Source organism: Sciurus carolinensis, chromosome 11 (assembly GCF_902686445.1).
Source record: "Sciurus carolinensis chromosome 11, mSciCar1.2, whole genome shotgun sequence".
Classification (NCBI taxonomy): Eukaryota; Metazoa; Chordata; class Mammalia; order Rodentia; family Sciuridae; genus Sciurus; species Sciurus carolinensis.
In genome coordinates, this window is record NC_062223.1 from 121775052 (window position 1) to 121797882 (window position 22831).

Here is a 22831-nt window from a genome sequence, read left to right on the forward strand (position 1 = left end):
GTCCTCAGTAGGCCTGGGAGCTTCACATGAGACAATGCACAGAAAAATGTTTGGTGTGGCACTAGCCTGGCATAAGTGCTTAAAAAAATTAGGTGATACTAATATGTATTCATGTATCTTCATATGTGCAACTACGTGTGAGCCATGTTCACATTCCCTCAAATGATGTACTTGTAGAGAACAGTCTTGTTCATATTCTCCTTATTTAAAAACTAATTTTAAAAATTTGTCTGGGTACAGGAGGAAAGTCATATTCTACACACATACACATACATAATCTCATAGCAGGAAAAAACCGCAAAAGGTATCTGGTACAACCACCCCCATCTGAGACCCCCAAGATAGTTGAATATCTTTGTTATAAGAAGCCCCAGTTTACCTTTATACAATCCCTACTAATGAGTCCTATTCTAGCATCATCTAGAAAAATGCTATACTCATGTAAATTACTGTCACAGAGAAATCTTGCCAATATTAAAACAAAAACAAAAGCAAACAGCTTTATGTTCTTCTAAGTATTCTTATCCTCAAAATGAATATCAGAGCAACTTCCACGTTCATCATAACCCATTATTTCTTTAGCCCTCTCATGATTGTGAATCTCTGAACTTAAAAGAGTGCCTCCCTTGAACTGAACATAATATTACAAGTGTGGTTCAAATAATGCAGGATAGAAATGCATATTATATCCATTCATTGATTGATTAATTCATCCAGTCCTTACTGATGTCAGAAACTAAATTTTGCATCTATGCTATACACCTTAAGTAGCCTAATAAATACTATATGAAAAAGACTATCTCTTGCTTGCGCATGTTGAATGTTATCCATGACCAAGCATGAATTCCAAGGAAATTGCTCCCATCCCAACAATGCTTCTTCTGTTATAGGGTCAGTGAACACCAATTTATTTTTAACCCTAGTCTAAACAAGAAAAGGAGACACATGTCCCTCAGAATGTTAGTTCACATTTCTCAGTTCCAAACAGAAAAATCTTGGTATTGACCACTGTTTGGTATTGTCACCTAATCACCCTTCTTGGAGGTAGCACTTCTTGGTAATGAATTGCATAGCTAACAAAGAAAAATGAATGGGTTGCCTCAGTCAGACCTACACATGCACCACACTCAGCTGGAGGAGGTGGATTGGAAGAGCACACTCATGAGCACACCTTCAGCTGCAGGAACCAGAGTGTGTACAACTCAGGAGGAAGAAGAGCAATCCTTTTTTTTTTTTTTTTAATTTTTTATTGTATTATGGGATACATGTTGTTTGTTTGTACATGGAGTAACAGCATACCATTTGCGTAGTCATACATTTACATAGGGTAATGATATTTGATTCATTCTGTTATTTTTTCCTTCATCCCCACCCCTCCCACCCCTCTTTTCCCTCTATACGGTCCCTCCTTCCTCCATTCTTGCCCCCCTCCCACCCCCCATTATGTGTCATCATCCGCTTATCAGTGAGATCTTTCACCTTTTGGATTTTTGAGATTGGCTTATCTCACTTAGCACGATATTCTCCAATTTCATCCATTTGCCTGCAAATGCCATAATTTTATTATTCTTTATAGCTGAGTAATATTCCATTGTATATATATACCACAGTTTCTTTATCCATTCATCTGTTGAAGGACATCTAGGTTGGTTCCACAGTCTGGCTATTGTGAATTGAGCAGCTATGAACTTTGATGTGGCTGTATTAAGAAGAGCAATCCTTAATGGCAGCCACCTGGAATGATGTAGACACACCACTGCTTGGGGGACAAAGGAGAGACAATATCTTTTAAAGATCCTAGTCAGCCAGAAATCACTTTCTCTAAAGCAAAACTAAGCACATCCATGCAGAGTAGAGAGAACTGGGTATTTATTTCCCAACTGTTGAACTAGGATAAGGATCCTGGCCTTTTCATTTCCATTCAGGATTTGGGGGCCCCTAAAGAGCTCCCTCCAGAGCCTCTGCTTCTTCCACTGTGCTCCTACCTGGCTCTCAAGTAGAATTTCTCAGTGTCTGGGTCATTTTATTTCCTTTTCCAAGCCTGGTGGGTAACTCTGGAAATAAGAGATATTAGCCAAGCAAATCTGCTCCCCTGAGCTCCCAGGGAAACCTGCTTTGGGCAGAGTGAGAAGGATGATTTTGAAGAGTTATAATCCAAACAGTCAAGGGGATAAAAGTGAAGGTTTGTTCTTACAGAGACCATGGAGGATATGTTTCATGCCTTTTCTCTTCTGAACAAAGATGGCTCTCTGGCTTAGCCAATAAATAGACCCAAGCCTGAAAGACAGAAGAGCTGGGTTTTGGTCGTAAGGTTGTTTCTTTCTTTCCAAGTGAACTCTCTGAGACTCAATTTCCTTATGTGTGCAACAAACTTTGCCTTCCAAGGCTGCTGATGAACTATACTAACAGATGAAAGGGTGCTCCCCTGCTCTGGAGGGTTTCAGATTTACCAGTGAGCTGCAGCAAAAGCATTCAAAGCAAGGCGATGTGGAAAATATGACTTTGCTGGTTGTATCAAAGATCCAGGGGTTGTTCTCACAGAAATCAGGCTCAGACTATACCATGATGCACAACAAGTAGCACACTTCATTTCCCACCTAAGCAATGAACCCCAGACGCTAGGAGACTCTAGATTACACCTAAACTTTATTCTGATTTCCTTCCCTTTGCCATAACTTCGGTGCTCTGTCCTTGGAAACTGACAAATGAACTAGAACCAGAGTTCCCAGATGTTGGTCTCTGGACCAGTGAGAACACATGATGAAGTTTTTTATTAATTAAATGAGAATAATAATGACAATGTAATGAATCTTTCAGGGGACAATTAGTTCTCTTAAAGAGCTGTCTTTTATTCTAAGCTTATTCCACTGGAAGATATGCTCCAAGAGGACAAAGACTTTGACATTTTCTCTTTCTGTTTTATCACCAACACCCAGCAGATACCTATACATAATAGGTACTGTATTTGTTAAATGAATAAGGGAATAAATTATATCCTTTCTATTTTCCTAGTCTTAAAATATCCTTTCTCTAATGAAATGGTATTGATAGTAAGTGGCACAGTTTTTTAAAAAAAATTTTTCTTGGAAAAATCAAAGTCTACAATTATTTTTAAAAGATTTGTTAATCTGTAATATCTAAGTTTGGAAATCTCTGGACTTTGTCATCCATTAAAACCATTCAGTCTTATGATTCCTCGGACAATGAGTGGGAACATGGTCAAAGAACTTTAGTCAAGTCACTGCAGAGGTATTTTTCCTCCAAGGTCTTGAAAGACAAGAAAAAGCTGAATGAAGATACTGGGAAACACTTCTTAGCCATTGAAACTTAGGCGAGTAACCGAAGCCTATTTTCTCTTCTATCAAATGGATAATGTTATCTCAAAGGACTACTGTGACTTTAAATGAGACAGCAATATAGGAAAGCACGTGAGGTCTGAGTCAGTTGGTATACAATATCGATTTTTGTTGTTGTACCTTCCGTGTTTTTCCAGTGCTGTGAAGGAAAAACCTTGGAAGTTGTCCCAGTGTCCTGGCTGCCTAAAGATTTTCTCAGCCTCCTCAGGGAAATGTGTTCCCCTTCAGGACTAGCACCTGGATCCAAAAATCCCTTAAAGACAGCGAGAGCAAATTTGCTTTTAAATAAGCAGCATATGGGGAAACTGGAGCAAATTCTAATGCAAGTAGTTGAGAAAAATAAGTAAGTCCCTTTTTTTTTAAGCTGAAAGTATTCCATTTAAAGAAAAATTCATTTAAAATTTGTTCTCTATTGTATTTTTCATAAAACTTTTATTCCATTATTAAATGATGACAATAGTAGATGATGATTTTTGTTTGTTTGTGTTGTAGTGCTGGGGATCAAACCCATAACCTTGAGATGATAGGCAACTAAGCTCTACCACTGAGCTACAGCACCTGCCCGGTTGTTTTTCTTTCAAATTCTAGAATTGGGCTGGGGCTGTAACTCAGTAGAAAGTGCTTGTTCAGCTTGTGTGAGACCCTGGGTTCAATTCCAATACTAAATCTTAAAAATATTAAAGTCTAGCAACCAAAAGTAGTAGTACATGCCTATAATCCTAGCAACTCAGGAGGCTGAGGCAGGAGAATTGCAAGTTCAAGGCCAGCCTAAATAATTTAGTGAGACCCTGTTTCAAAATTAACAATATAGGGAGTGGGCAAATAGCTCAGCTTGCAGAGCGCTTGCCTTGCGTGTGCATGGGCCTGGGTTCGAATCCCCAGCACCTTGGGAAACAATGTGGTGGCTTCAAAAAAAAATCTTCGTAGTATGCCAACAATATAAAGAGTTGGGAATGGGGCAGGGGATATAGCTCAGTTGTTAGAGTGCTTCCTCTTATGCATAAAGCCCTGGATTCAATCCCCAGCAACACACACACACACACACACACACACACAAAAGCTGGAGATGTAGCTCAATAATACAGTGCACCTGGGCTCAATACAGTGTTCCAGTGCTGCTTCTGCTGCTGCTAATAATAATAATAATAAAATAACAATAATTAGAATTAATAAAATTTAAAGTTTCCAAAATAAAAAAATGAAAAGCTACACTATCAATTTCAAACTGACCTATGACAACTTGATCATGTACCATTATTGGATTCTTTTTGATAAATATTTATAACCTCTCCAATAGTGGAGATAGAAAAAGGACCTCCATCTTGTCCCCACAATTTCATCATCTGGTCATATATTACAGTGTAAGAGGCACAGACCAATTCTGTCACACACATGAACATAAACAATTAGGTGTATAAAGAGTTATGCAGCCAGTTCTGGCAATTTGATAAAGTCAAAGCTTTCTGTCCTGTCCCTAGCTTCTAAACCTCAGCACTGCTGACATTTTGGGGTAAGCCATTCTTTGCTGTAGGGGCTGTCTTCTGCATTGTAGGATGTATAGCAGCATCTCTGGTTTCTTCTTGCTAGATGCAAGTACCCAAGGGCAAACTACACAAACACACACACACACACACACAATTGCAAGTGTCTCCTGGAAGGGTGCTGACGGTGTGTGATATTGTCCCCCGGTGAGAACTATTTGCTCCAACAAGCATCTTGTAAGCCATGTTCACAGTGAATTCAGATCATTTCTTAACCAAAGCCAAGCAGCCAGATCCTGTATAAGCCTCCTAAAACATGAACCAGGCAAAATTCTAGGCCAAGGGCACCGTTTGGAAGGGTTCAACTATTGGGCATGCTTAAAGCGCATTTCTTATTCATTCATGAGAGAAAGTACCTTGTCAATATTTCTCACTGATCCCTGTCTTGAACACCATTCATTTTACCTATAAAAAGAAAAATCATTTCTAATACCAGTTGTGCACAATATCAAAATCCTGGTGTTAATAGGGAATAAAAATCATTAAAGTGCTAACGACTGCCACTTCAAGGGTATAGACTTTTGATTAGGGACATTCAAATGCTAACTCCCTAATCCTGAAGTGTGAAATATATACCACACTCTTCATGCATAAATAATTTTAAATAAAGACAATATAAAAACTCAATAGAACAGCTATTTATATATTCCTGATCTTTGTTTTGTTATTATTTTAGAAATGTTATTGATTCATGAAATCCAAGAGGTTGGAAACCATTGCCCCACGTTTAACTGCTTTTTTGTGAGAGGCTGCTCAGGGGGGAAAAAGTCCCTGAAAGGAAGCCCTTGCACTCAGAATGTTCCTGCATGTGATTTGTAACCCAATTTTAATGAAAACCAACGTCCCCAGCCACTTTTCCCAACTGACAGTGAAGCTGGTTTAGAACAGAAGTCAGCTCAGAGTCCATCTTGGGGGTGAATTGCATGATTGCCAACCAGAGTTTGTTTCTCAGCGAGTTTGTGTGTATAAGAATGCACAAGTTGCAATTAATTCCCAGCGAAGTCACTCCTCAAGTTAATTAGAAATGCAAAGTGTGAGTCTAAATGTTATGAGATTATAAAATGGCTTAATAATGGGAACAATGAGATTGAAGCATATGCATTCTGGCCATGTAAATATTTCATAACAGTGCCAATCTGATTTCATTTGCCTAATCATGCCATTGATATGCAGCCACCAGCCTGCAAATAGAAAAGCTGAATTGCAGCAGATCACCCTTCTAATGTCATAATTATTAATATTGGAGGGAAATGGAGCCGCTATCCTGCAATGGAAGCTGTTGGGTCTTTTGAATTGAGATGGGGATGGCACTGTTGGGGCAAGAGGAGGAAGGTGATGTGCCAGCCCAACTTCCTCACTCTGCTTGTTGGCCAGAAGTATTTAGGTACTGAGGAAGCTCAACAAATTAAAGTGCTGAGAATTAAAGAGTCACAGGGCAACACTTGCCCAGCCCCCTGTAAAAACCATAATGAAACACAAACGCACAACCTGGGAAAAAGAAAAAGAAGGGATTTTTGTGGCAATGAAGGAATCTGTGCATTGGAGTTTGGACTGTGACCCGATGGGGCTGTGAGCTAAGCAGGGCAGCAGCCTCTCTCCTCTTTGGTTTCCTTTATTTTGTCACAAAACCCCTTTTCTGCATAGAATCCGACTTTCTTTCCAATTGTACTGCTTTGGAACATTCCTTCTCTCCTTAACTGTTTACCCATGTGTGTTTTGTCTAAGTGCAAACTTAGGAGACCCTGCATTCTCCTGCGCATTTAATGCAGTGTGATAAACATGGTAGCAGGAATTCTTCTAGGGAGTATGGCAAGGGGAAGGCTAGATACGAATAAGATGCAGCTTTGTGTTCTAGCTCTGCACTAAGATAAGTAACCTTGGGGCAAATCACCTAACCCCTTCCAGTCTCAGTTTTCCCTGTGGTAATATGGGGATCATAATGTCTATCTCACAGTTTTATTGTAGAAAATATTCAAGAAAAACAATGCCATGTGACATCACTATCTATTTAGTTATGCACCACCTTGTTTCTAAAAGAACCTGGAGCAACCAGAAAGCATTTCATAAAATGTCAAATGCTATGAAACTCTTTAGAGTGCACATTGTCAGCTTAAGGTTCTCTGCTTCCTTTGGCTCCAAGCAGTCTCTCTCTAGCCAAAGGATTTGTTACCTGAAAACAAACATTAGAAGAATTTTCTTTTAAAGAATACTCTTTATCTTCAGAACTTCTTGTGTGTAAGATTCATACATGTTAGCATGGAATTTTATAAAACATAGGCAGTCATTTCTATATGTTTTGTTTTGGGGGAGGTGCATACTGGTGATTGAACTCAGGGGCACTCAAAAACTGAACCACATCCCCAGCTCTATTTTTTGTATTTTTTATTTAGAGACAGGGTCTCACTGACTCACTTTGCGCCTCATTTTTGCTGAGGCTGGCATTGAACTTGTGATCCTCCTGCCTCTTTTTTTTTTTGCGGTGCTAGGGATTGAACCCAGGGCCTTGTGCTTGCAAGCCTCCTGCCTCTTAATTGAGCAAATTATTTAACTTCCCTAATTCTCAGCATCCTCATCTATAAATTAGGGATTAGTGTGAAGATAGTGAATGTAATACATTTAGGAGTACATTCCCCCAAAGCGTTCTATATATGTTATGCATTATTACTACTATTATTACTTTTTTTCTTTATTTTTTGGTACTGGTGATTGAACCCAGGGGCACTTTACCACTGAACCACATTCCCAGCTCTTTTTATTTTTATTTTGAGACGAGATCTAGGTAAGTTGCCTAAGTTGCCCAGGCTGGACTCAAATTTGCCATCCTCCTGTCTCAAGCTCCCTAGTTGCTGAGATTACAGGTGCACACCACCATGCCCAACCCACAAATAAAATTCTCTCTCTCTTTTTTTTTTTTTTTTAGAATTTAACCTTTATTTTTTATTTATTTGTTTTTTATATGGTGCCAAGGATTGAACCCAAGACTTTGCCCGTGCTAGGCAAGCGCTCTACCTCTGAGCTATAACCCCAGCCCCAAATATAACTCTTGATTGCCTTCTTGCCATCAGTCTATATACAAATCTATAGATTATTATATGTCTACAGCATCCAAGACTGTATAATGTATACTATAGAAATAATAATTGCTAACATAGGACACTCAATATGTGCCAGATATTATTCTAACTACATTGTATATAACTATTTTAATTCCCAAACATCTCTAATGAAGCAGGTCCCATCATTATCCCCATCTAGCTGCTGAAGAAACCAAGACAGAGGAAGGTGTACAATTTGTCCAAAACCATAGAGCCAATAAACATGGAACTGGAATCAAAATCATATAATCTAACTTCAGAAGCCATCCATGCCCTCTGCCCCATTTTTTTCTTGGGGGTCGGGGGAGGGGGAGTGGTACTGACAATTAAACATAGTTCTGCTACTGAGCTACATCTCCAGGCTGGCTGCTTGCTTTTCTTTTCTTTTCTTCTCTTTTCTTTTCTTCCTTTCTTTCAAAATAGGCCTCACTAACTTGCTGAGGTTGTCCTCAATCTTGTGATCCTCCTGCCTTAGCCTCCCAAATAGCTGAGATTATAGGCACGAGCCACTATGTCCAGCTTCTGTGCCTCTTATTAAAATGAAAAACTTTATTGGAAAGGAGAAGTTCTGGGTCCACTCTCATAGTTCCTCCCTATGGTAACTAAGAGCTTTGCAGTGATGGACCCAGAGTTTCACCTGGTCAGCTCTGTGTCATCCTTTCTTTGTACTCTGTCAGCCTTTAGGCTAAAGGTATATGCCACAGACCGGGCCAGGATTATTGGATTATGCCTCCCTGATTTGTGTATTTTTACCTGCCTGGTCCCATGGACATTTGAACATGCAACCCTAGACTCTAAGAAACACAAAGGATTGGAATCTGACATTTGAATTTGAACCCAAGCAATTTTGCTCCATTGAGGAAAGGAAGAGTGTCAGGCTTTACCAGAAAGTAGGGTTAAGATAGTGGAAGCTACCACATGGGAGAGGAACTTCTCAGTCTCATCCAAGGCAAGAATCTTGAGTCCCGGAAGATTGATGGAGTCTCAGGGTGAGATGTTGTACTCAGGAATTTGGGTTCTGGGTTTGGGGCAGTTTTCCCCTAAAGGCAGATTTGACTTACCTTTGTGTATCTTGATCTTTCATCCATTCCAAGCCCCTCACATGAGACCAGGGCTTTCCAAAGGTGACGTCTGTTCCCTCTGCATTTCCCCACTGTAGCCAGGTCTGAAGTACAGGAATACCTGCCACCACCACCCCACCCCCCTCCCGGTGAACTTCAAGTCTCCCTGCAAATACCCAGAAGGTCACAAAGAGAAGCCTGGCAGCTTCTTCTTCAGCAACGGCAACCGGACTTGAGTCTTTGCTTCAATGTGGCAGCCAACCCAGTTCTTTGAGAATAGCTCAGGTGAAAAGTAGCCAGCTGATTCTTGGTATTCATGGGGCAGTAGTCCCAAGACCCTCTGCAAATACCAAAATCCAAGAATGCTCAGGTCCTATATGTAAAATGGTGCAACATTTGCATAGAAACCAGCACATCCTCTTGTATACTTGTGAACATCTCTAGATTTCTTACAATATTTAATACAACGTAAATGCTAAGTAAATAGGTATTATATTGCATTGCTTAAGGAATAATGACAAGGAAAAAATTCTACATGTTCAGTAGAGATGCAATTTTTTTTTAATATTTTTGATCTATAGTGGGCTTAGGGGCTGGGAAGATAGCTCAGTTGGTAGAGTGCTTGCCTTGTAAGCGCAAGGCCCTGGGTTCAATCCCCAGCACCCAAAAAAAAAAAAAAAATATATATATATATATATATACATATATATATATATATGTATATATATATATATATATATATATATATATAGTGGGCTTAACCTGCAGATGTGGAATCTATAGATAACAGTGCTGTACATTGTAGTAACTGAGTGCAGAGGTAGGAGCAGAAATGCCAAGGCCCAAAACTTGACTCCCCTTCTATCTACTTGTGTTACCTCGGGCAAGTCCTTAACACCATGGTGCCTCTATTTTCTTCACTTTTAAGTGGGAACCAATAAGAGCACCTAACTTGACAAGTTGTTGTGAAGATTAATTCTGGTGATCCAAATAAGAAGTTAGAATCGTTCCTGGCGCATAATAAGTGTTCACAAAAGATTCATTTTTACTGTGTTTTGTTGCATGTAAGTCTGCCACTCCAATGTCTAGTTGTAGTCCTCCTGCACTGACCTCTGATTCCTTTGGTTGATCTGCCCCTCTCCTGATTACCTTCCTCTGGGCTGGAGACAAAGGAAGGAGAGAGCCCTCCCCCCCTGCCTTACTCCTCTCTTGAGGCTTTGTGAACCAATGATAACTGTACAGGTTGGACTCAATTAGGATGAGATCTCAGAGCAGATGCTGCTTGTGTGCAGAGACTGGAGTAAAAGAATTGGTTCCAGAAGGCTTGGGACCTGATTGTAGAAGATGCTAATTGGTTTCTTGCTGGTAATTTTTCACCCCTAAGTGAACAAGAAAGAGGCTCATCTGCTTCGCAGGTGCTCTAGCCAGTATCTGTGTCCTGGGAGAAGTGAAGATTGTCTTTTCTTTCCTCTCCAAAAGGAACATAATCTCATTTGTCCCAGGCAAAGACTTAATTCCTGGCAGTACTTCAGAGTTATGAGGGGATAAAAGTCACCCCTAAAACTACACAAGGATCAGGCATTGTAATCCCAGTAACTCAGGAGACTGAGGCAGAAGGATCACAAGTTTGAGGGCAGCCTAGGCACCTTAGCAAGACTCTGTCTCAAAATAAAAAAGGCTTGGGGTGAAGCTCAGTGGCAAAGCTCCCCTGGGTTTTAATAATAATCATAAAACTAAACAGGACTCTGTCTCTTGCATGCTCTTGGGAAGTCCAAGGGCCATGGAAACTTGGGTAGATTTGATAGTCATTTATCACTGAGGAGTCTGATGAGACTGGGGATAAAATTCAAACCTTGGAAACTGAGAAGAGCTTGGCTCTCCGTGGGACAGATCAAGTTGAACGATACCAAAGGTCACTGTAAGAATTTCTCCTCCTTTGAACTCTTTTTGTCCATTGTGTATACATCTATTATCGCAGCATCATGCTGGACCATATAAATCTGGTTACAAGATTGTGTCCGTGAGGAAAGGGGCTTTGTGTCATACATAACATTAGTAAGCACAAATCACTGAACTCCGTGCCAGACACTTTTCTCTTTGCTTTACGTATGTTAACTTATTTAATCCTTACAGCAATCCTGTAAGACAGGTGCAATTACTACTCCCATTTTATGGTAGAAGAAACAGAAGGGCAGAGATCACATATAGAGTGAACTTGGAAGCCTAAGAGTCCCGCGCCTGTTCTCCCTGTATCTCCAAACCCTAACACAGTATGCGCTTAATGCATTTTATTGAACTAAGGGCAAAAAAAGTGGTGATGCTGATGCTGCAAGGATATAATACAAAGTGCTCCATAAATATTTGCTTAAGAAATGACCTGCCAGAGGCTCTGCCAAGAAGATGACTGCTTTAAAGCCATGTTCCTGCAACAGCAGCTGCCACCCACCTGGAGGGAACTCTAGGAGGTGGGAGGAGACCATCAGAGGAACTGCCTTGCCTACTTGTCACTGCAAATCAATCTCTGAGCTGTAGCTTGGTGCCCTGATTTGGGGCCTTTGAGTCTACTCTGACACCGGCCCTCCTTTCTTTCTTCTTCCTCTCCTCCTCTTCTTTTTCTTTTTTTCTTGTTTTTCAGTGTTGAGAATTGAACCAGGCCTCATGCATGCTAGGCAAGCACTCTACCACTGAGCTACATCCCTGGTCTTTTTCTTAGAAGTGTTTATATTAGGGCTGGGGATATAGCTCAGTTGGTGGAGTGCTTGCCTTGCAAGTACAAGGCCCTGGGTTCAATCTCCAGCACTGAAAAAAAAAAAAAAAGTGTTTATATTAATACACTGTAATTATACATAATAGATTTATTGTGACATATTCATACAGGGACATAACATAATTTTCTCCATTTCATTTCCCAGTATCTCCCCTTTTCCTCCCCTCTCCTCTCCCCAATTCCCCTTCCTCTTCTCTACTGGTCTTCCTTCTACTTATTTATCATTTTAATTGGTGCATTATAATTACAGAAAAAGTGGGATTCATTGTGATGTATTCATACATTCATATAGCATAATCTGGTTGATTTTTATTTCTATTCTTCTCCCTTCCTCTCTACCCCTTGATATCCTTCCTGTACTAGGCCCCTTGTATTTTCATGAGGTCCCATTTTTTATTCCCATTTCCCCCTCTAACTTCTGCATATGAGAGAAAATATTCAACCCTGGACTTTCTCTCAGCCTTTCTTTCCATTCTTTTTTTATTTTTATGCAATACTGGGGATTGAACCCAGAGGTGGTACACCACTGAGCTACACCCCCCAGTCTTTTATTCTATTTTATTTTATTATTTTTTTTTTTAGACAGGGCCTCATCAAGTTGCTCAGTCTGGTCTTGAACTTGCAATCCTCTTTCCTCAGCCTCCTGCTGGGATTACTGGTATACACTACCACACTGGTCTCCTCCGTTCCATTCTTATTTTCGCTGCCTCTATTCAATGACCAACTACTTCCCTCTCAACTTTGAATTAATAACTGATCTCACCTCTTTGAACTTCAAACTGCTGTGTAGATTGCTGCTAGATTAATCTTTCCTAGGACACAATTCCACTTAAGCGACAATTTTGCATTCTTCAGTGCCTTCCAAATCCAGTTAAAGTCCTCAGAGTGGAATTCTCATCCTTTCACACTCAAATGCCATGCAGCCTCATTCCCCTTCCTCTGGTCCCTGAAGCCCCACAATTCCCTGGTCTCAAGTACACTCTTGCATATTCACATCATATCGCAGACTTTTTCAACCTAGTGCCTCTGGCTCTAGGCACCTGTGGTCGCAGAGGATAACAGCAGAAGCACTTTTAAAGTCAGGCAGATCTAGGATTTGATTCTCTTCTCAATCACGTGGAGCTGCAAGAACTTGGGCAAGTTATTTGATTTCTCTGAGTCTTAGTTTCTGAACCAACAAAAGAAAAATAATCCTTGCTAAGCATAGAAGCCCTCATCCATTAATCCCAGTGTCTCAGGAGACTGAGGCAGGAGGCTTGTAAGCTCAAGGCCATTCTGGGCAACCTATCAAGACCCTATCTCAAAAAAAAAAAAAAAAAAGAAAGAAAAGAAAAGAAAAATTATCACACTGACCTTGAAGTATTGCTGAGAGATTTGAGAAAATTCATTTTGTGAACTCTACAAGTATTTGTTGAGCATCTACTATGTGACAGGCATCATTTGGAGGCACAATGAACAAAACACAGAGCTGACCTTCCAGGGAAGATGGAGAGGAGATATGAAACAAATAAATATTTATAAAGTGACCAGTGCACATTTGGCACTCAGTGAATGATGATTTTCTTTTCAAATATTTCAAAAGACCAATAGTAGATAAGTATTTTTCTATCCAAGATGTTAGACAGAAATACCAAGTTTCTTTATTTCATCTGGAAAACTTCAAGTTCCTTGAAGGAGGGACAGTATCTTGTCTGTCAATGCACAATTAATATATTTCAAGTACCAGGCAGAGCACCATACAGATAGCAGGTGCTGAACACTTGTTGGATAAATGGTGACTAAGGAATGATGGTCAGGACTTCTAATCAACAATTTTATTGTCTTATCAACAATAAATAGTTTACTTAATAAATCTACTTTAGTAGGTGTGTTAGTCAGATTTCTGTTGCTGTGACAAAATACCTGAGAAAAATCAAAAGGAAGGAAGACTTATTTTGGCTCACAGTTTTAGAGGTTTGAGTCCAGAGTCACTTGGCCCCATTGCTATTTGCTTGTGGGTGAAGCAGAATCATGGTAGGAGCATGGTACAGCAAAGCTGCTCACTTCATAGCAGCTGAGACAAGATATACTCTTCTCATTTCCTCCAACTAGGCCTCCTCTGCTACAATTTCCATCACCTCCAATTATGCACCATCCATGGGTAAATCCATTGATGAGATGGATCCTCCATGACTCAATCACTTCCCCAAAGTCCCACCTGTGAACACTGGGGGACTTTGTCTTTCCCACTGTTGCACTGGGGACCCAACCTTTAACACAAGAGACTTTGGGAAACATTTTACATCCAAACCACACCATTAGGCAGAATTTTTCAACTGTATGGCCATTTCAGAAAGAGAAAGTTACTTTTTGAGAGCGATGCAGTTGAGGGTGCAGTGGAGCAACCGTGCTGCCCTCTTCTGCGCCTGACTCACCACAATGCTTTCTTGCAGAGCAACAAGTTGGTCAGAAAAGTCGAGCGGCAGCCATGACATTTAAGGACACCCGAAAGACACCCATGGAATGAGAGGTGGAGATTGATCGAATTAGAATTACCCTCACCAGTCGCAACGTGAAATCGCTGAGAAAGTGTGCTGACTTGATCAGAGGGGCAAAGGAAAAGAATCTCAAAGGGAAAGGACCTGTTCACATTCCTACTAAGACTTTGAGAATCACTACAAGAAAAACACCTTGTAGTGAAGGTTCCAAGACATGGGATCGTTTCCAGATGAGAATCCACAAGCGACTCATTGATTTGCACAGCCCTTCTGAGATTGTTAAACAGATTACTTCCATCAGTATTGAGCCGGGAGTGGAGGTCGAAGCCACCATGGCAGATGCCTAAGTCAGCTGTTTTAATAAATTGATTATCAGTTGTTAAAAGAAAAGTTTAGATGTCCCCAATCATAGCTCCTGGAAAGCTCCTCTGCCATCTTTCTTTACTGATGTCCTGTCCTCCTTCCAACACCCTGTTCAGATTCTTCTATATTTGTGACACTTTTCTGATTCCATCTACCATGTGTGCCCTGCCCATCATGAACGTCCGAAGCTCATTGCACCTGTCTTCCACATACAAGTTTCACAGTAGAACCATTTGAAAGTGAACTTTGTCTCACTTGTAGGCCACAAACCCTGGAGGCCTATATCGTCTCTGCACCACCAAGCAACTAACAAAATTCCTTGCTTTTAGAATATACTCTACAATTGTCCCTCTTTCTTCCCCGCTACTCCATCCTCCCTCCCAAGTAAGTGACTGTCTCACTCTTCTCTGCCTCTCAGCCCCAGGCCATGGCTGCCCTTCCCACCAGACTTCTCTCTCCTTCTTCCAGAATCAGATGGGCTGGACCCCACAGACCCAGTCTTAAAGTTCCAACAGAGGAGGTGGCTGCTTATGCCAAGGTGCTGCAAAATATTGTGTGGGTCAGGATATAGGCTCTGATTCAGACTAAGGAGGTTCTTATTTTAACTCTCTGTTCATCTCTTTTTATCTAAAACACTTTTTAAATTGACGAATCAAAATTATACATATCAATGACTACTGTGTGATGTTTATATATACGTGTGTGTGTGTGTGTGTGTGTGTATGCACACACACTCTTATTTACATTCATCTGTCACAGTGCTCTTGGGTGATTTATTTTACCTCTCTGGGCCCCAGTTTCTTCATCTGCAAAGTAGGGAAAATAAACAACAGCATAGGGAATACCTCCTTAATAGTATTGTTGAAAGAATTAAAGGGGTTAATGCATGTAAAAGTCTTTGCATAGAACTTACTATGTGATAAGCATTCAAGAATTGTTAGCTAGAGGTTTGGGGTTGTAGGTCAGTGGTAGGCTTGCCTAACATGTTCAGGGCAGTAGGTTTGATCCTCAGCATCACATAACAATAAATTAAAACATTAAAAAATAAAAAAAAAGAATTGTTAGCTAGAAGTATAATTCAAGGACATTCAAAAGTCTGCAAAACCCAAATGTCATTCACTACCTGCTGACTGGTTGAATTCTACAGTTAGGAGTGAGGACTTCAAGACCAATGGAATCCACCAACCAGGGACTGAGCTCTGAAACCAGGAGCCCAAATTAAACTTTACCTCCTTAAAAAAAAAAAAAAAATGTGGGCCTAGCTCAAGTTCTGCTTCCTACTTACTAGCAGTGTAGCTGAGTAAGTCCCTTAACCTGAGACTCTATTTCTTCATTTTTAAAATAGGCCTGATGCTCCCTCTTAAGGACACTGTGAGTGAATACTTAGGTGAATAATATGTCTGAGCTGCTTAGGTTGGTGCCTGCTACCCAGTAAATGCTCGATGTGACAATTAATGGTGTGACTACCACAGCTTCATCCCATGGTTTTATCTGTTTTTCACACCAGTATAGGGAGACCCTCTTCTTTATGGTCCCCCATTTACCTCACAGTGAAAATGACTCTTCAATCCCACCCTACTGGTAAGTGTGGCAGGGATCTGAAAGCAACATGACTCAGAGATGATTTCTGTCCTCCAAGAACCTTCGACCTGGTTCCTAAGGCTAACGATTATGTAAGAGCTGGCCATGTAAGAGCTGGCCGTTTACAAAGCACTTTCTCATTTACCACTCTGTGAGGTACATGTGATCTGCCCGGTGTGTAATTGAGGAAACAGATTTGCTTAGTCCAAGTGACTCACAAAGGTCACACTGCCAGCGAGTGGCTGAGTCAGGATGGGAAGATGTGTCCTCTCTACCAGGCAATGCCCCTGGTCCCCAGAGAAGAGATTTCAAGAAGTTACTGGGGACAAATGTTCCAGGAATCCTGATGAAGGGGGCACAGAAAGCAGCTCAGAGAGTGGAAGAAAGAGACAGCAGGGTGCCAGTAACAAGTCCCTCCGAATTTCACCTTGCCAGCATGGGAGGCAAGTGACTTTTCTTGTAAATGGCCTCCAGAGAAAAGCTGGAATTGCCTGCAGAGGAAGCCCATAGGAGGGGTCTGGTCTGCAGGATTCCCCTTCTTTGGTTGGCCTCCTCCCTTTTCCTGCCTTCCTCACCCCATTTTTATCAAAAGGCAATTAAGCCCCTTTCTTTCAACTGTCTGAGGAGGTTGCATTTGTGATTCACGTCTTTTAATTTCAGGTCTGCATTTTCCTCCCATTTCTAGCAGCTAATGAGTCCTCTCCTAATTAGAGTTTTACAGTCACCTATAATTAGGCCCATTTAGTGCTTTTGAATAGGATACTTTTAACCTATTTCGCCTTATAATTAGGGACATCCACCCAGGTGTATGAACACAGGAAGCAGGCACAGGTGAAGGCAGAGGGTTAGAGCTATGTTGAAGGTACTATGCATCTGCATATATAGATTCACATGCATACATATATACACATACACACATATTCAGACACGGAACTGCCTGCAGGAATACACAGACATGAAGCAGGCAGAGGGGAGAAGATAAGAGTGGGTAAAAGTCACATACACGTGTATGTACACACACACACACACACACACACACACACACACACACATTCACACATGGGACTGCACACTTCTTGGGTACCTGCATGGGGTGTCTGTAAATGTGAGAGCTGCACTGTTCCTTTGTTTGCATACTGGCCTTAAGGGAGAGCATTAGCTATATGTTTATAGGAGTGCCCTCTTATCTGCAATTTCAGTTTCTGTAGTCAACCTCAGTCCAAAAATATTACATGGAAAATTCTAGAAATAAACAATTCACAACTTTAAATTTTCATGCCATTATCAGTAGTGTGCCATCCTGCCCTATCCCATCCAAGATGTGAATCACCCCTTTGTCCAGTGTATCCATGCAGTATATGCCACCTGCCCATTAGTCACTTAACTATATAGGCTGTCAGCTTCTTGGTAACCATATCACAGTGCTTCTGATCAAGTAACCCCTATTTTACTTAATAATAACCCTAAAGAGCAAAAGTGGGGATGCTGGCAATTTTATTATAGTATATCATTATACTTGTTCTACTTTGTTATTGATTATTTCAGTTAATCCCTTACTGTGCCTAATTTATAAGTTAAACTTTATTATAGGTGTATATCTATAGGAAAAATACTGGTATATGTGGTGTTTAGTACTATCCACAGGCATCCCCTAGAAATTCAGCATGTATTCCCCATGAATAAGGGGGACCGATATAATTCTGAAAAGAAGGTGTTTGTGTGCAGAATTTAGTTGTGGGTGAATATGTTAAGGGAAGGGAGAAGGAAGCAGAAAATTGATGAGTTCCTCTTATTCTTTTCAGGAAAAGAATTCCTGTTTAATAGGTAATGCATGCACATGGTTGTAAATTCAAAAGGTACAAAAAGATATGCATGCATTAAAAAAAATTCTCCCTCCTATCCCTGCCCCCAACCATCCAGTTCTCTCAAAAATATATAATATATATATAATATATATTATAAATATCTTTTTCATAGCAGTAATCTTTTTTGAAAAAGATTTTTTTGAAGCTTGCTTTTTATTTAAAAATATACTATTGTCTGTTATTGTTGACAATCTTAGTTTTCCAGTTTTCCATAGGTGTATGTAAGAGCTTTATCTATCTTTTTAAAAGATTACCTAGTGTTTTGTGTTCATACCACTATTGCTTAATTAGCAATACTCTTATAAAGTAAAAAGGTTTCTTCCCATTTTATAAAATACACTTTTCTCTCAGTTCCATCCTAAAGAAGCTTAGTTCTCTATTAAAGCTTATTGAGAGAGCTCAGGCAAGTTAGACCCTAAGAACCTAAGAATCCCAACTGGGCACCAGGATAGGAGGGCGGGTAGTTGGGTAAAAGATTTGCCTTAATGAGGACGAGACTGCTTACATGGTTTTTAGTCTAGGATGCCAGTGATCAAAAGTGCCTGAAATTCCCCTGTTTGGTTGTACAGGTGGTCCTAATGGTCCTCATGGTCCTTATGATAGTTGAACTTAATGAATTTTGGCTTTACGAGGGCGATAGTCATATGTACTTAAAAGAAACTGTACTTCAAATCTGACTTTGGCTCTGCACACCCCCATCCCATGTTCGCAGTATGTGGGATGGTGCTCTCTTGAGATGCACCCTACTCATCACAGGATAATGATATGTGTGCACTAGAGGGCATAGATTAGGAGGTCCCTCAGAGTATGAGCTTTCCAGTTGCTCCACATCTTCACTAACACTTAGCATTGTTTGTTTTTCATTTTCATTATTCTGGCTGACCATTTAATGATTAACTCAGCAAATGGTTGGATCCCTAGTACTCTTTGTTAAATGAAGTACCTAAAACCCTGTCTAGCACAGAGTGGAACTCCATAAATATTCATTGACTGATTTACCAGTGGTGGGGATACAAAACTCAGTAAGACATGGATTCTGTCCTCAAGGAGCTTAAAAATATGTCTGTAGGGAAAGGGTAACAATCAGCACATAAATAATGATTACGTGGTAGAAAAAGCAATAAGGAACATAAAGAGAATTCATTGGAATTCAAAGGACAAGTCAGAGGACAGAGAAAACGTTTTTTTAATTTAGGAGATGAACTGAGGGAAACTTCCTAGAGCAGGTGGCACTCAAATGGGTTATGTAAGAAGGGATTAGGATTTAGACAGGCAGGGTGATAGAGAGCAGTGGCAGTTGCTAATGCTCCAAGCAGACAGATAAACACGAGCAAATGATGGAGTATTCACAGCACCTCAGATATAGAAGAAACTTTGCCTTAGCAGTGAAATTTCTTTGCCAAGGACTGCAAGCTAGTAGTGACTTCATGAACATATTTGATGCCCACAGGTACTTTGTTTGGTCTATTCGATTATTTTTTAAGTTTAAAGTCGAATGCGTAAGTCATGGATTTTCCAACTTGTTTAGTCAGCACAACTTCCTGTTGTCATAAATCACTCTCATTCTCTTCAGGTTATCCACCTGACATCGGAAGGACTTGTGTTTAAGACCGTGGAGTTCAATCCCTTTCTTCATTTTGCTGATAAGAAAACCAAAGCTCAAGAAAGCTAAGTGACCCTTGAAGAAGCATTGAGAGCTAGTGGTGGAGTTTCCACCCAAATCCCAGCCTCCACATGTCCTGTCCAGGCTTCCTTTGCAGAGGGGCTGACTGACCAAGGCATGCAGTCACTCTGATTGGGAAGCAGGTAAACCCATTTTGACTCTACCTTTGTCTATGTTTGCTTTTCTTGGAGAGAAGTTTTCATAAAGGAAAAGAGAAGTAGCACAATGTTTCCAAAGAAGTCAGAGTTAACATGATCCCTTTATCATTCTGCCTAATCATGAGTTGAGGCCCTCAGTGGCAGGACATTTCTCAAAAAAATTCAAAAGGAAGTAGAGTTTCTCTTTCTCAGGAACGCGACAGCTTCCTAAAGTCAACTTGACTCAAAGCAATTTTTAAAATGGAGCCACAGTAGACTCCGGAGCGCCACCTTGTGGCCTCCATCAGCACAGGTGGAAAAGAAAAGGGATTGAAGATGTTTCAGGTGTCTAGGGGGAAAGAATGAAACAGTTCCAGAAACATGGTGGTGTTTTCAATTTTCTTAAAAAAAAAAAAAAAAAAATACGGGGGATTGAACCCAGTGGCACTTAACTACTGAGCCACATCCCCAACCCCTTTTATTTTTTATTTGGTGACAGGGCCTCGTTAAATTGCTGAGACTGACTTTGAACTTGTGATCCTTCTGTCTCAGCCTCTTGAGTTGCTGGGATTACAAGCATGAGTCACTGTGTCTGGCTCAATATGTTTTTTACAAATATTGTTCACTTTTTTTTTTTTTTTTTTTTTTTTTTTGGTACCAGGGATTGAACTCAGCAGTGCTTAACCACTGGACCACATCCCCAGCCCTTTTTTGTATTTTAGTTAGAGACAGAGTCTCACTGAGTTGCTTAGGGCCTTGCTAAGTTACTGAGGCTAGTTTTGAACTATCAATTATCCTACCTCAGACTCCCAAGTCACTGGGATTACAGGCCTGTGCTGCTGTGCCTAGAAATATTGTTCACTTTTAAAAACATGTGTCCATGGGCTGGGGTTGTGGCTCAGTGGTAAAGCACTTGCCCAGCACCACATATAAATAAATAAGTGAAAAATAAATATCTATCCACATCTAAAAAAAATTTTTAAAAAGAGTGTTGACTTTGTCACAAATTAATAGCATAGCTATGATAAAAGAGGTGGGGAAAAGAGAATTATCTTACGTCACCTTGGAAAGCTATTTATTTCTCTAAGGTAATGAGTACACAATATTACTTTATTTAGTAAATTTGGGTATTTCCAGGGCATAGGTTAGAAATTGTGAAATTACTGTTTCATCCGTGTTGACCAAATAAGAAAATATATTATGAATAATAAGCTCCAGGTTTTTACTGTCAGAGAAGCATTCAACCAATAAATGTAGAAGGAATGATAGAAAGTCATCAATTGCAAATATCATAGTAATAATTGTTTCAAGGAAGAATCAGTGCATGCTAAAATTCTTGAGTGAAAATATTCATAGAGGGGCTGTGGTTGTAGCTCAGTGGTACAGTGCTTGCCTAGCATGTGTGAGAACCTGGGTTTGATCCTAAGCATCACATATTAATTAATTAAATAAATAAGTACAGATCCATCAACAACCCAAAAATGCCTTAAAAATATGCATAGAAACATATTTATATAGATTCGAAGTAACTTTCCAAAAGATGACTATTAATTGTGTGTGTGGGGGGGGGGGGTACTGGGGATTCACCCCCGGGCCTCACTCATGCTGAGAAAGCACTCTACCACTGAGTTACATTCTGTAGAGTTAAAGCATTATGTATATATACAGCTGCTGAATTTGACAGGTGGGATCCGACAGACAATAAAGACATTCTCTTTATACAAGATAGCATTTATTTTAGTAATAATATGGAAACAGGAGCAAAAGCAAAAGTGATAGGTAAAAGAGAAAGAGAAGAAAATATATCACCAGATCAGGGGAAACAACAACATCTGAGGTCATGCAACTGGGGAGTCCCCGGGGCAGCTTTTCAGGGTCTGAACTGGAAGTCCTGGGCAGAATGTCCTCCCTGTAAGTGAGACTCCAAAGTCTTATTCCCAGTGGGGTTCCTTGAATACAAGTTAGAACACAGAAAGCTCTGTTCTAACAACCTGAGTGACCTACTGATCCCCCCAGGGACACTTCGTTCCCCCAAGGACTGACCGGATCTCCAAAGAGAAGAGTGATAGCCTTGAGATAAGTAAATGATTCTGTGTTTTTGTGAGTGAGCCAAATCTACTGATATGTCAGCATTCTTTAGCTGTTCTATCAAGGATGTGCAAAGGTCACGGCAGGCACAAGGATAGGGAAGTTATTTAATATTTTCCTTAGTCCTTTACATACTCAGTCCTTTAGTTTTATTTTGAGACAGGGTCTTGCTAAATTGCCCAGTCTGACCTGGAAGGTGTGATCCTCCTGCCTCAGCCTCCTGAGTAACTGGCATTATTATTAACATGTACCATTGTGCCCAGCATGAGGATTATTAATTACAGTGAGAACTGTGAGAACTTCACAATGAAGAAACCTGGCAGATACCACCTTAACCAAGTGACCAAAATTTCTGTCATCAGTAATGAAAAAAACAGCATGAGCTTCCTGATATGATGCATTAACAAAGACATGGTGACTCTTGCCATGTGATGCCCTACACCACCTTGGGACTCTTCCAGCAAAAAAGCCTCATAAGGAGAGATCCAAGATGGTGGACTAGAGGGAGGCTGCATTCCTCGTCACTCCATAACTCGGGTTTCAAGCAGAGGATATCTGTTTCTTGGTGAGGCAGTTTTTGCAGTTTATCAATCCACTACTGTTTACCCCATTTGTCTACTGTGATCATCTGCAGTCTGCCAGCATATCGACTACTTTTTGAGGGCAGATTGCTCATTGTCTGGCACCTACCATCCACCATTTGCCTGCCAATTGCCTGTCCATTGCCTGCCTTTCACCTACCCATCACCCACTGCCCAAGTTCACCTCCCGATCATCCAACAGCAGTCAGCAGACTGACCACAGACCACCAGTGGAGCATCAGCTGCCTGCTGTGGC